The sequence below is a fragment of the Rhinolophus ferrumequinum genome, chromosome 7, assembly GCF_004115265.2.
Source record: "Rhinolophus ferrumequinum isolate MPI-CBG mRhiFer1 chromosome 7, mRhiFer1_v1.p, whole genome shotgun sequence".
NCBI classification, from domain to species: domain Eukaryota; kingdom Metazoa; phylum Chordata; class Mammalia; order Chiroptera; family Rhinolophidae; genus Rhinolophus; species Rhinolophus ferrumequinum.
Genome location: NC_046290.1, coordinates 6,429,568 through 6,441,848, shown reverse-complemented (window position 1 = coordinate 6,441,848; position 12,281 = coordinate 6,429,568).

The window sequence follows — 12,281 nt, the reverse complement described above, 5'->3', positions numbered from 1 at the left end:
AACCTTGGACTTAATTCTTTACAACAGAAGAAAGAATAGCTTTCCCCTGAGTGGACTTGTGCCCGTTCTGTCTTGTTTCCACATAGGATTACAGAGCACACAAAGCTTACATTTCACAACCACCAGAAAGCGTAAGATGAACCATTGAGAAAAATTCAAGTACATAATCAGGGTCACAGAAGTGCCTGGTGTTCTCTCCTGCTCAGCATGTCTGCTCTCCCCTTAGCATCCTTTATGGTTTTCTCCTCAGCATTCTTCCATTCCTGGTGTATTTCCTTCTCCCTCATCTCTGTCCTTCAAGGCTCTACTCCCAGTATCCTCAAGTTACTTCCAGGTACCCAACAAAGTCTTAGAAATCTCACTGTTTTGGATTGCTCTCTCCGCAAAATCCATGCTTGTAAAAGACGAGATTTCCCATAACAATCTCCAGTAATTATAAAATTGGAATGGGCTTGGAGGAAATGTAATCCAACTCCTTCATGGTAGGTGAGAGGTAACTGAGAAGTGATGTGCTGCAGCTCATACACAAAGTGGCTGGACTGGAATGGGAACGCAGGTGTCCTTGGACCTTGCTAAATGCCTGATAAGTTAATCACGCTAGGCTGGTAATAGCTAATGCTGGCACATTGTCAGGTTTCTAAAATGTTTTGCAGAACTATCGAAAGCCATTGGATAAATATGGTACATCTTCTTGGAGCATCAATTCAACTATTATTGGAAAAATATTAAGTACTGTGTGTCACGCAGGGACTCATGCGGGGTCTCTGGTCCCACTCCACACATAAGAACGCAGGACATGGTGAGGCCAAAAAGGAACACCCACGGAGCCATAGATAGGAGAGTCATACCACTATAGTCTCACTGGCAGCTGGGTTGGAGACACAGGAAGCAGGAGCCACATTATCTGCAACCTGCCGTCCACTTCTCTCTGCCACCCCACCTCACTTGCTAGCTGCAATCCACCGTGCTAACTGCAATCCGCTCTTGCTAGCTCAGCCACCATCTTCTTGCTAGCCCCCATTTCCTGCTAGCGTAGCCACAGCAGTTATATTAGTGGCCAATGGCTCACTGGTTACAGCTGACGGCCAACTAGCCACAGCTGATGGCCATCCAATCACAGTTGATGGCCATTTACTACCTGAGCCAGCACCTTTCCACGTGAGGCCGAGAGCCTGGAAACTGCTCTCCCGGCTCTGTCCCCACACTGTGTTGATTAAGCTGCTCTCAGCGCCCTTACCCTTCCATGTTCAGTGTAGTGGTGTTGGGGCTGCTTAGCCAGCCGCTCCCTGTGGAGCCGCTCCCTGCGGAGCCGCTCCCTGCGGAGGCTCTGCGGAGAGGGGGCGCTAGAGGGTGGCTGCAAGGCTTGGGGAGGAAGGCGGGACCTCCTTCTTCCTGCTTGATTCCTGTTCCTGCCCGCCTACTGGCTGATTGCCCAATCACAGTTCTTTACCTTGTGGCATCAGATGTTCCAGGAGAAATGATGGCTTTCAGATGGCAGTTTTCTCCACATGCCCACAACCAGTCTCATAGGACTCCTTAGAAACAGCTCCGGGGTCCATTCATGTCCCCTCCTCAGAACCTCCATCCTCTATGGGGCAACTCTTCTCTGTTTCTAGGGTTTATTAATTCCAACCTCTTCCCTTTGTTAGCAGCCCAGGTGTGTTAGTTGCTTTCAGCATTACAATCTCTGTGAACCTCTTTGTCCTCTCTGCATTTTTTAGGTCACCAACACTCAGTTATCAATTTTTTATGTTAAATTCTCTGTTAAAAATAATGGGCCAGGTTTCTGTTTCCTGATGAGACCCTGACTGATACAAGTACTTCAATCAGTATTAACTATTATATTAATTATAAAAATCTATGGAGTCCATTTTTTACATTTTACGGTACACAAAAATTATTTACGTTTAAAAGAGAAAGCAGGACCTTCTTCAAAGGAATTTCAGGCCTCTTCAGAAATTCCTCCTGTATTCTCTTCTGGACATCTTCGTTGTCTTCTGTTAGGGGTACCTTAGTGGGGAAGTTTGAGAAGCACAGACTTAAGGAGTTATTCCCGAGGGTGTGTTAATGCCAGGACTTCCAGAGACCAAAGCCTTCATTTAAAGAGATGGACATGGCACTTTGGGAGGGTAACTTTTAGCAGCTCTTTACAAATTTTATCTCAGATTGTATCTTCAGAGATTGAAAGTGTGTGGCTTTAAATGATGCTATTCAAGCGATCAGAAAATGGCAATGGATTGGTTTCAGAGGCACTGTTTTCCTGAGCTCTATAGAATTCTAACAGAAAGTCTCAGCTCTACTGAGTTGCATACCCCATATGGACCGGGTAGTTCATGCATGGATCAGAGGTTTAAGCAGCCCTTGGAGATGGCATAAGTCACAACTTCTGATTTGAGCCAGAACTAAACCAGCAGCTGTGGTTTGTTCTGTTCACTGATCAGTGAAGCTTCTGTTTCACATTGGAATACTCGTGCATATGCTTGGCAGGCTGATGGTGTCTTGTTTGCAACTCCCAGAGAAGACATAACCATGGAGCGTTACCTTTCTTGAGTAGGCTCTCAGTGTTGTTCTCGAAGTAAATAAGGCAAGAGAACAGGAAGAGAGGAAACTCATTCTCAAGAGTGTAGCAAAGATTAAATTGTTCATAATGCAGTTTAATATCAGGAGATAAACCAGTCTTGCATTTCTAAACTCACAAACACAATGGGAACGAGATATAAATGGGTACACAGCCTCCTTGAACTACAAATAGAAAACCAGGGTGTGGAAGTTACCCTGTGGCCAAAAGTAAAGAATTCTCTAGTAATAGTTGGGTAAGAGGAATAGCTTGGAATCAGTGAGGTTGCACAGGTGAGTTTGGGTCAGGTCCATGGAGGTTATGGAGTTTAAGTGTAGCTTTCTTCTATTGTTAAATGAGTAAAATTGAATAACATGAGTGACAGGATAGTCTTTATGAGACAGGAACCCCTAAAAGGTCAACTTGAGCATTGTGCAGACGAGGAGGACCAACCCCACACCCTGGCCTGATTAATGGTCAGAAGTTGAGAGAAGAGAATCTCTGACAGAAAAATTATCTCTACAAAACATCAAGTCTTTTTCACATGAGCTGGCAATGCCTCCCTAAGTCATAGAAGTTCACGACATGAAAGTGGCATGCTAGAGCTGGCCCCTAACAAAGAGATACCCTTCTCTAGTTACAGGTAATTCTTGGACTCCATGGCTCATAGCCTCTGAAATAACCAGGCCCAGGGTTAATTCACCTGAGAAACAAAAACTTGGACACAACAGAGAATAAATCCACTTACTGAATTATTTTTTTAGAAATGAAAGTCATTTCCCCTCCAAGTGCTTTTCGTGGTACACGAGTTCCATGCGGTGCCCCTGGGAAGTTTGCAGTGAAGAAACCCATTGGACTTTTTAATCCATCTTTATCAACTTTGTTGGAACTCATGGTTCTTTTTACACATAGCATCTTTTAAAACCCAGTGGACTTGCATTTTGGAGATCAGTCTGGGAAATGGCCTAAAGTATTCTCACGCATATAGAAACACAGACGAAAATTGATGTCTTCTTTGTGGGTGTCATCTTTTGGGGAATTTATTGGAGCTTATTCTTTAGTATCTCAATCTAGAGAAAAAGAGTATAATAATCATAAGGACTGTTTACTATTATTTCGGTATTTAGCTTTCCGAGCACATGGTAGGATTGGACTTCCCTAAACTTTTAAAGTTAGGTATGGCCACGTGACTTGATTTGATCAATAAAAGGGGGGCAGGAGTATGTAAGGTGCAGTGCTCCAGCTACCCCATTGACTTCTTCCTGCCATAACAGTTCCAGATGGTGGAGTCTTTGTTAGCCGACGTTCCTTAGGGAAGACCATTGGAGCAGAGTCTTGCTCCCCACCAGCTGACACATAATGGGCACGTAACATAAGAGAGAAATAATTACTGCTATTTTCTAGCTGTGGAAATCGTGGAGTTGTTTCTCATTGTCGCGTAATTTCACTTATTCTAACTGATACGGAATTTGCTACCAGGAGCGGAGTGCTAACATAGCGAGAAAATTATAATTTGTCATTGGCATGAAGAACAAGTAGGCAGTGAAGAAATTGTTATAAAGTCTGGAAAGATGACGATCCATGTTATGCAATGGCAAAAAAATTTGGTTAAACCGCTGCCCACAGTAACTTGGGAGGTAGATTATGTGCCTAACAAATTTGTAGCTCTTGAGAAAGATGCAGGATAACAGGATATTAGTCATGTGTGATGGTTTCTGTTGGCTGCATTTGACAAGGTGTTATAAGAGACAATGTCAGCACAGAATTAGCTGGATTCCAAGCAGGAGTTGATGGGAAATTTGAGGCTTTGCAGTTTTGGAAAGGCTGACTGATTTTAGATTCCAAACAGCAGAAGATAAAATTGAGAGAGCCTTATAGTAATAAAAATGGAGTCTTGCAACAAAGGGCATGACCTCTTTGCTTATTGTTAAAAACCATTCAACTGATTACATTTCCTTGGTTATCATACTATTATTAAAACCTCTGCAAGGACTAAGGTGTACCAGAATAAAGATTCAAACAAGATAAGTCTTGAAGGTAGCTGTGGTGTAACTGTTGGCAGATGGAGTTTTTTGGAATCAAACAGATAAGAGACTAAGTTGTTGCAAGAGGTACTTCCAAATGAATGACTAAGTTGAACTAAAAGAGATTATAATTATTAAAGACTTAAAATGACCTTCGGGCCCCAAAGATTTATGGAAAGAAGTGGTCTGAGAAAGCTACATAGCCCTCCACCCCCTAAAGCATATTCCCTGATGCCTACTTCAGAATGTCAAAGAGCATATTGTAAAAAAGCCAGGGGCCATGAGCATTATGGGAATGAGGCTTCCCGCAGCGAGTGTATTTAGGGACTAATACCCTCCCACATCCAGGGTAGACCTCATAGCATTTGTCCACGGGATTTCAGAATTACGAAGACCGGTGTCTGCTGTATATCTCCTATTTTCTTTCTTTCCAAACAGGAATGCTTGTTGGAGTTGTCTGTTCCCCGTTTCATCTTTGTAAATTGGGTATATGTGGGATAGATAGCTTGTTTTGTTAGTTCATAAGTCTCTAGAATAAGAGGAGCCATGTCCAAGACCAGTGTAGTCACGGTGTGTCACCTCCTGTTATGGACTAATTGTGTCATGCAGAATTCAAATGTTGAAGCCTTAACCCCCAGTACCTGGAGGTAAGGCCTTTAAGGAAGTGATTAAGAAACTGGTGGTTGCCAGAGGTGGGTTGCAGGGCTGGGTGAAAAAGGTGAAGGGATTAAGAAGTGCAAATTCACAGCTACAAGTTAGTCATGGGGATATCAAGTACAGCATAGGGAATATAGTCAATACTATTGTTATAACTGTGTAGTACCAGGTGGGTACTAGACTAGTCAGGGGATCATTTCATAAGTTATATAAATGTCTAGCCACTCATTATAGTGTATACACGAAACTAAGATAATGTTGAGTGGCAACTGTAATTTAAAAATTTTTAAAAATTTAAAAAAGGTTTTAAGGTTAAGAAAGGTCGTAAGGATGGGGCCCTGATCCAATAGGACTGGTGTCCTTATAGAAAAAAAAAGAGACACGAGGAACGCATACAGCGAAAAGTCCATGTGAGGACGCAGCAAGAAGGTGGCATCTACAAGCCAAGGATAAAGGCCTCAGGAGAACCAATCCTGCTGACACCTTGATCTTGGACGTCCAGCCTCTAGAACTGTGTGAAATCAATTTCTGTTGTTGAAGCCACCCAGTGTGTAATTTTGTCACGACAGCCCAAGCAGATTAACACACCACCTGATGAACAGACTGCCGTGCATCACGCGAGGTACTCGATCCACGCATGACTGGATGGAACTTTTCAGTTGTCTCTCTCGGGGAGGGAATAAGTGAATTTTGTTTAAAGGAAAAAAACTAATGGGCATGATTATTTGGCAACTAGAGAGGTGGATTGTACTCATTAGGACTCTTCAGCTATTTGCCAATATTCCAGCATGGTAGGATTGTACTTCTGTGACCCCTTAAAGGTAGGCGTGGTCACGTGGCTCACCTGACCAATGAAGCGTGAGCAGAAGGGTACAGGTGTTTCTCCTAGGCAGAACCCCTGCGGAGCTAATGGAAAATTTTCCATCTCCTCTTTCCTCTGCCACAGCATCTGTGATGTTCCAGATGGTAGAATGTCTGTCAGCCTCTGTCCCTGAATGCAGATGACATGGAGCAGAGTCCCAGCCAATCTACAATAGTCATGAGGGTGGGTGAGAAGTAATGTGTTCAGCCATTGAGATTTTGGGGACTGTTTATTATTGTGGTATAACCTAGTACTAACTTAACTGATCTAATCAATAATAGGGGTAGGGAAAATTTCCAAAATTCCCACAGAATTTGTGTAATATGATAATTAATTCAATCTATTGGAGTTTGTCCTTCATTAGGTAAAGAAGTAGAGTGACACCAGAGGATGGCCATCAGTTGCTGAGCTGTCCTTTCTATTCTAAGGTGATGCTATTGAATCACTGATGGAAGAACATGTTTTAAGTTCATTTGTCCGTAGTGGTAATGGATTTTCTTAAAACCACTCATGCTTCTCCATGCAGCTGCCTCTAGTATGACAGGGGTTACATGTAATCATCGATCAGAGCACGCCTGGGCCTCAAACCCATGTCCGTTCCATTCACTTGATGCTGCAACCATTGGGCGTGAACCATTGACAGCAAGAAGGCAGAGCCATCAGTGAGTCTTCAGATTGGGTTTCGCTTTAATGTGAACCAGGAACAGGACAAACCAGGAACAGGACAGCAACCCACAGATCTTAAACGTTTGCAAAATCAAGAAACAGTAAGTCCTCACTTAACGTTGTTGATAGGTTGTTGGAACAGCAGTGAAACGACGTATAATGAAACCAGTTTTTCCACAAGATAAGTGATAGACACAAGAGTTAAGCTCTTGTGGCATCTCATCAACGTTAAACAAAATGATGTTTAATGACACGACATGATTCAAGGACCTGCTGTATAATGAGGAATACTTGCCTTTTAAAAAAATACATGCCTTTTTAAAAAATGAGATTTGTAAGGAACTTTTACCACATGCAATTCCAATAACTCACTGATAAACTCTTAACAAGGTTGTTTGGTGTGTTGTTACAATAGGGAGTTGAAATTGACCTAAAATATTCTGTAGAATAGAATGAATTGTCTGCTGTATTGTTGGGTGTTTGTTTTCTAACAGTACTTCAGAAAGCAGAGTTTCAAGGGTGTGTGTGTGTGTGTGTGTGTGTGTGTGTGAGAGAGAGAGAGAGAGAGAGAGAGAGAGAGAGAGAGAGAGAGAGAGAGAGAGAAAGAGAGAGAGAGAGAGGGAGGGAGGGAGAGGGAGGGAAGAATCTTGAAGAAATTCTTGGAAAGGATATGAGGGAGAAGGTGGAATTTTAGTCTAAATCAAAGCATTGTCCCTTTCTTCTGGAAGCTGTCTTCTGCCACATTTGCTTACTTAGTCATTTTGTGCAACATGACCCTTCTCTGCCCATAACTGATTGCCCCAAGGGGCTCTTGACCCAACCTGGGCCCTTCCCCAGGATTTCTGACGTAGGGACTAGAGAGTTGAGCCAGTCTCTCTTTAGTGGCAGATGTTGTAAGAGACAAAGCATGGAGTTGCTGACAGAGTGGTCTTGCCCCTCTAGAATGTGTGTGGTGAGAGAAGAAAGAATAAAGCAGGTGTATAGAGGGGAATGGATGGAGACAAAGAAAGAGGTCTGGCAGTGTTCAGGGGCTTGGCTTCATTTGGTCCTGTCACTTAGAATTACACGACAATCCAGTATCCTTATGTATTATTAGTATCCTGTGGCTGTCATAACAAAGTACCACAGACTGGGCGGCTTAAACAACAGAAATTTATTCTCTCACAGTACTGGAGGCCAGAAGTCCAAGATCAAGGTGTTGTCAGGATTGGTTCCTTCTGAGGGCTCTTAGGGAGGGAATCTTCTATGCCTCTCTCCTTGCTTCCGGTGATGGTTGACAATCCTTGGTATTCCGTGACGTGGAGATGCATAACTCCAACCTCTGCCTCTGTTATCACACAGCATTTTCCCTGTGTCCGTTCACATCGTTTTCACTCTGTGTCTCTTCTTCTGTGTTTCTATGTCTCTTCTATTTTTATAAGGACACCAGTCATATTGGCTTAGGGCTCCCCCTGATGACATCATCTTAACTTCATCACATCTGCAAAGATCCTGTTTCCAATGAGGTCACATTCATAGGTGCTGGGTACATTATCCAACCCATAACACCTTGTAGTATATCTTTTTCCTTAAGCTTCTTAGAGGCGATTTCTGTCTCTTGCAGTTTCACTTGGATAAGTACGGAAGACACCCGAGGCAGAACTCGAGGGCCTGACGGCAGAGTGAGTGTGCGGGAAGGCCACTGGAGTGAGTTCCGGAAGGATTGATCAGTGTCAGGAGGAAAATTGGATCAGGATCTGAGTCAGGAGAATGGCTCAAAGGAGAGGCGAGTGCAGTTGCAAGTACTATTGGCTCAACAGTAAGATGTGATTAGTGCTGTTGGGACTCTTGCAAAGCTTTGGAAGAGAGAAATCCAGCTCAAAACTGCTTCCAAAACAAAAAGGGAGGTGGAATTACTGACACATGTTACTGGGAAGATGGGCAATGTTATATATAAAGCAGAAAAAAAACGTAACTCAGTGGTCTTTATGTGGAAACATCAGGAAGTACCAGGAAATTTCTCTTTATCACTGTCTAGAAATTGATGATAGCAGTAAAAATATTTTTAAAAAGGGTACTCATATGTATTTGAACATATTGATAAATGGTCAGCTCTTACCCTGATATGACATTTAAATAATTACTGACATTACACAATATTACAGGGGTTTAAAGAATGAAGAAGGAACTTTTTTACTGGAATAGTTCGAGGGGGTTATGTGGAGGAGTTAAAATATCAACTGTATTTGATGACTCGTGGTCGATATTAATCACAGGTCTGGGACTGTGAATAGTGACTTGAGCTGGAATTTTAGGGATAATGACATTGAAATCCAATTTTAGTAGTGTTATTGGAATTCAGATAGCCACCATTCAATGGAGGGCATCCATTCAGACTTCCAAATTCTAGACAATGGCGAGAATGATGACGAACTGAAAGAATATGGATTTTATTCCTAAGTAGTTAAGGTACCCCCTTTTGTTTACTCAGTCAAATCAATCTCTGGAATTTATCAACCAAAAGACAGTAGGCACTCCAGCTCTACAAGATAATGTGCATGGATTTGAAATTTAAATAATCCTGTATTAGGATAGCAAAGGAAGCATTTGCATCTCTATCCAGTTTCTACTCATCTTTTGGGGTATAAAGAGAATGCATTAGACTCTTAATGGATGAAAGTGGGTGTAGGAAATTAACCTCCCAAAGGCGAATAGACATTATTAAAAAGTATGCCAACCAAAAGTTCAAGTTCCCTGTTTCTAATTTGATTTAAATTTCAAGAAGTAAAAAATAGAGAGGAAAAGGGAAGAAAGCACAGTGTCTTGTTTGTTGATGCCTCTCTGGCATTTCATAAAGATTATGGCATCTTATTAACTCATTAGTAGCTTCTTTTAAAAATCTATGTACATGATAGAATATCCAAGAATAAAAAGGGTACTTGGGGTAATATAGTTCTACCTTCCACTCTGGATTCCCTGTTTTTCTGTCAGAGTACCCATGGCCACTGGTTTCTTATGTATACACCTGGTGATATTCTGTGCATTTCTTTATTATGCAAATGGTAGCATACAAAGAAAGCTAATTTGAATTTTTTTTCACCTCGAAGGTCAATCCATATGGCTTCATGAAGCACTGTGCATTTTTAATGGGAAATGGACCTCTAGCATATGGATGTATCATGATGTTTTTAATCATCCACCACTGATATACTTTTAGAATCTTTTGTTATTAGAAACAATGAATTTGTTTTGGTATACACTTGACTTCATACATGCGTGAGTAAACACATTGGATGAATTCCTTAAAGATAAATGTGTCCAACAGGGTCGGTCAGGAAAACAGAAGCCTGTCTGTGTGGTTCTGGTTTTAAAGGTTTTAATAAAGGGAGTGAGGGCTGGCTTACCCATCCTTGTCAGATCAGAGGCAGTGAAGATCAGGAAAGAAGCACATGGGATCTCAGCCAGCAGCATCCGTGTGGGTGGGCCTTACAAGCCCACCCAGAAACTGCTGGAGTTCCCAGGGGTGTCCGGCTCACCGAGGTGCGGTGTGCAGGGCAACATGGGTGGCTGTCTAGAGCTTGCCAGGAGCAGCAGTCATCTCTCATCTTCCAACGTGTGTGGACAATAATGGAGGCTCCTCTGTGTCTCCGCTGCAAGGGCTTCTCCTTGGAGGAGTGACTCAGAATCACCTGGGATGAGTGTTCTGGGGAGTGGAGCTCCTTGCTTTTCTTTGTGAAGCACAGACTTCACAAGGGGGCGGTGGTGGTGGTGAAAAACTGACAACAGACAACCAGTGCAAGCCCTGTGCAGAGAAGTAAGTGCTGGGCCGGTGGGTATGTGAACTTTAAATTTTAATTGGCTGCTGTTGGAAGAGGCTGTGTCAGTCTACATCTCCAGCCAAGAGTGTAAAGAGTGTTTATAAGAGTGCCTCTTTCCTTACACTCTTGCCAATACGAGAGATTACACGAAACTTTTATCTTTGCTAAACTACTAACGGAAAACCATATTCAATTGTAGTTTCTAATTTGTATTTGTAAATGATGAGATTGGGTATTTTTCAGAGCGTTAAAAGTCACGCCCCACCCCATGACCTGTCTGTTTACACCCTTTGCCCACTTTTATGTTATGTGTCTGCACTTTCTCGCACTGATTTATAGGAGCCCTCTGTCAGTGCTGCAAACACAGATCGGTATTGCTGTTTATTTTTGCCATGCAGAAAATTTTAATATTCTTTACTCAGGTTTGAAAAATCTTTTATTTATAGCTTTTGAATTTTGTGTCATGCATAAAAAGGCCTCCCCTACTTGGAGAATATAAGGGAATTTGTCCATGTTTTCTTCAACAACATTTACATTTACAGATTTTTAAAAATTTTAATCTTTGAGCCACTTGGAATTTATTTTGGTATGAGGAGTGTGGTAGATATCCAACTTAAAATTTTCCACATGAATTAAAGGGAAGCAGAGGGTTCTAGATTAAATTACATTCTTCCTAATGATTTCTAGAAGTCACAATTTCCAGATGTCCCACCCATATGTTCCAGCAGTTCTAGGTCTGGTGGGGCAGGCAGAGGACTGGGAAAGACTTTTCAGGTAGGGGCAATGCTGGAGGCAGGAGTGAGCTTGGCATGTTCACAGCAGGGAGTAAGACCAGCCTGTTCGGGAGAGGTGGAGGGTGTGGAGTAGAGGAAGAAATAGGGTCGGTCCATCAGGAAGAGGTCATACTGTGGAAGCCCCTTAATGTCAGGCCAAGGCGATAAGGAACCGGCTGTAAGCAGAGGTCTGCAGTCAGTGTGTTTTGGGAAGTTGGGCCTGGCAGAGGATTGGAGAGGGCAGATGACAGAGACGGGGAGCCTGAGCGGAAGTGGCTGTCACAACTCCAGGCCGAGCCCATCTCCTGTTGGATGCGCTCAGGGCTGGGTGGGCGGCTGGGGGTAGGAGCTGCTGCACAGACCAGGGGCGTGATTCAAACCAGGATGCTCAGTAACATCCCTGGAGCCCAAATGGAGCATGCCCAGGGCCTTGGACGGCTGGGGTTCAGCTCCTGCTCCTGAGACGAGTGACCCCTGAGAACTCAACATCAGACCAAGTGTCCTCATGAGGAGTTCATGAGGCTGTGGGTGCGTTTTACATGTATCATCTCATTCAAGCCTCATCTGCATTTATCCCCATTTTATAGAGTCAGAAACTGAGGCTGAAAGAAATCGACCAACTCGCTCAGGTCACAGGCATTGAAGATAGCAGCAGTGGGCGGGAGAAATTGTTCCATTATGGTTTACAATGTACATAGACGTTGGGATGTACAAAGAGGTAACTCTGAATTGTTGACATATGTTCTAGTCTAAACAAGTGACTGCCTATGTGGATTGTAGGAGGTTCTTTGGGAAGGTACCCACTGCCTCCCGGAATACCTCTCCTAGTTTCCCACAGACGCCCGGCAGTCCTTTAAATGGAGATGAGGGCTTTCATGAGAGAGAAGGTTTAACACTAAAGGTTCGGACCACAGTTTGTTCTTCTTTGCCCTTCACGTTCTCTGC